Consider the following 3,630-nt stretch of genomic DNA (forward strand, 5'->3'; position numbering starts at 1 on the left):
TATCTTCTTGTTATACACTTAATTATATAATTTACAAACATTTTACTTCAAATATTGCAGAGAAAAAGGCCAAAGAATTATACAACTGTGACTTATACAATTGCAGTGAAATACAATTTTTTCTAGCTTTATACAACAGAAGTGTATATATTGTGTTTCTGTTTTTGTATAAAGCGAGAAAAACATATATCTTCTTGCTATACACTTATAATTATGCAATATACATACATTTTAATTCGATTCAACTGTATGCAAAGCTAATTATACAATTGCAGCGAAATAGGCCAGCGAATTATACACTTTTATATGTATAGCGAATTATACCGTTTTTAAGTTTGCTATGGAGCGCAATTATGCAAAGTTTGCTATATTGTACAAATATGATTTTTTTGTTTGCTATATGTGAAAGTTGCCCTTCTAAATATTCTATTCATGTAATAATTTTAGTGAAAATTTTATAATTGACATATATAGGACTAATAATTTCAAGTTATGACAAAAGAATAATTTTTTCAACTTGTAACAATTTTTAAAATTGCAGATTCTAACATTTTATTAAAATAAAAAAAATACTTTAAAATATCAGTAAAAATTAATTTGTTTGAAAAAAAAAGTAAGGTAAAAATGAAAATTATTAGTAGTAATTAATTTGTTGTGTGCCATAGAATTAGGAGATTAAAAAAAAAGAATATTTGTTTCCCTTTTTAAACTCAAATCAGTTATTTTTTAAAAAAAACAAAAGTGAAAAAGGAAAACACATCCTCAAATTAGTTAAATTTATTTCTAAACAGATTTTCTTCTTTTGTTCAAAGGTTTCTCTTTCCTCACAATTTTTTCTCTAATTGTTGTCGCTCACAACTTGTTTCAATTCAATTTTTTTTAATAATCTTTATTTTGTTATAATGGACAGTTCTTTATCAATATTAATAAAGCAAGTAATAGATGAGATGTTTTAGGTTAGTGTTTTTTTATATTTGTATTGTTATACTATTTAAACGTTAAAAAAATTAATTAGGAACAATGATACTGAAAATGAAATTTTCGGACTATTTTTGTGTGTAATAGATTTAATTGTGACGAATTTTGTATGGACATTCTTTTTTATTGATTACATAATATTTTTTTTAATACTGGAATGGATTTTGGTATGATTTTTTTTAATTCAAGCTTTCTGATATTTTTTTATTACATAATTTGTAATTGGTATGCTATTTATACCATTTTTTGTACGATTTTGAAACTATATTTGAATGAATTGTGTTTACCGTTTACTTAATAAATCACTGTTAATTGTTAAAATTAGTATTATATTTTTATTATATCGACATTGATTCTGCTGTGAAAAAAATTACGACTTGAGGGATGAAATAGTAATAATGTTAGCAGGATATATGTATGAAAAGTGTGTCAAAAAATGTATGAAATGTGTATATTCTATTCTATAATGTTTTATAATATGATTTCATTTTTTTGGCATTATTATGGAATGTAATTTGATAATAATAATAATAATAATAATAATAATAATAATAATAATGTAATGAATTTGATATACATGACATGATACATGTAGGACGCTATTAGGACACTATTTCTATGTAGGGTGTCATATAAGATGAATGTGTCAATTTGTTCAATTTTATACAAGTTTAAAGAAAAAATATAAAGTAACAATTGAAGTTGTCCCGGATTTTTAGAAAGATACTTTAACTTTGTAATTGTCATATTACTCCACTAAACAATTATAAATCGATATAATTATATCATTTTTCGATCAACCCCAAATTTTAAGAAGCAAGTGTATTCATACACCAATCAATACATGATACATGTTAATTTAATTTAAAACGTACTTTTTTCATTTTAAGTTTTTTCTTTATCATCTTTTTTCTTCTTTATTTCTCTCTCTCTTACTTTTTGAATTTTAATTTTGATTTATTTAAAATTTAATTTCATCTTCCACCTCTTCTATTTTTTTCTCTTCATAATTGCACCTCACTCCCATTTCTTTTCTTTTTCATCTTCTTATCCGGTCAAATTCTACTCATACTATTATTTAGATTTTACTAAATTATTGTAACAAAATTAATTATTTTTCTAAAAAAATTTAAAATTTTGAAGTATCATCAACTACTCATTTTCATATAAATCCAAAATTAGAAATCATAATTTTAAAAGAATAAATTAATTCTCCGAAAACTAAAAGAACTTAATTGAAATCGGATAAAACAAAAATTATATGATACTTCCTAATCATCTAATTAATTCATCTCATTTCCATATAACCTCAAAACTAGAAATGATAATTTTGAAAGAATCATAATTTTCCGAAATTTGAAAAAGTTTAATTGAAATTTGGATTAAAAAAACTAAATAATACCTACAAATCATCTTGAAATCTAATTTGCTTATCAAATTGTTCGAAATGTAATAAAATATTTAGATATAGTTTCAAATTAAAAAGAGTTCAACTAATAGTAATAAAAAGGAAAAATAAAATTGTGATAAAAAGTGACATTTAAAATGAGGAGCTCCAATGGAGATGAAAATGAATTTTTGAAGAAGAAGGAAAAAAGAAAAAAGAAAAAAATAATAAGGAGAAAAAGTTAAATTAATAAGAAAAACAAGAAAATGTATTTTATAGCAAAATACTTGCAAAAATAAAGTTATATTCATTTTTTTTTGTTTGTTCACGCTCTTTGAGAGAGTGCATACACTCTCCATGCCATGTGGATAATAAATGATGTAATAATATCAGTTCAGAATTGTTTAAGAGGGTAATAGGATGCTAGCATAGTTTAGGTGTCTTTTGAAAATTCGGAACAACTTTAGGTGTCACTTTATGTCTTTTCTCACAAGTTTAAGTGTCTACTTGTGCACATCGAAAAATTAAGGGTCATAGTTATCAACTGACGTCAAGTTAAAGGTCATGTTTATGTATTATGCCTCTCCTTCCCTATTAGGGTATTTTAGAAGGATGGAAAAATAAGGATTTCTCGTAATTAAGGTTCTGCAATGCTGATCCTGCTGCACCGGGGTAAGTAGTTGTTGCAGCGTCGCCGCGCCAGGGACAACTATCCCGTTGTAGCGGGACAGAGTCCAATTTTTTTTAGCAACATCTTGCCTTTCTCAATTAATGACGGTTCAAATCGTTACAATCATGTATCAACAAGACTTGTACCACCATTATCAGGTAGTAATACCATTCAATTATGGTCTTCAACTTTATTCTCCTCCTAAGAGGAGAGCTGGATAATTTCCAGAGAAAAATACATCTCAGTCTCATAAAAAGACATATTCATAGGAACATACAATCTTTTGGTAGGTGGATGATAATATTTGTAGCTTTTTTTGAGACAAATACTCAACAAAGACACATCGCAATGTACATAGATCATGAATGATGTCATAATTTTGAAGATAAGAGTGTAACACTTTGATTAACAAATTCTCCACTATTATTAGACCTAATAAATTTTATTTTGGCTGAAAATTGAGTTTGAATCATCATATGAAATGAGTGGAAGTATTCTGAAATATCACTTTTATTCTTCATTAGAAAAATTCATGTCATACGACTGAAATCATCAATAAAGATAACAAACCAACGGTATTCGGATGAACTAGAAA

The sequence above is a fragment of the Solanum lycopersicum genome, chromosome 9, assembly GCF_036512215.1.
Source record: "Solanum lycopersicum chromosome 9, SLM_r2.1".
Taxonomy (NCBI): domain Eukaryota; kingdom Viridiplantae; phylum Streptophyta; class Magnoliopsida; order Solanales; family Solanaceae; genus Solanum; species Solanum lycopersicum.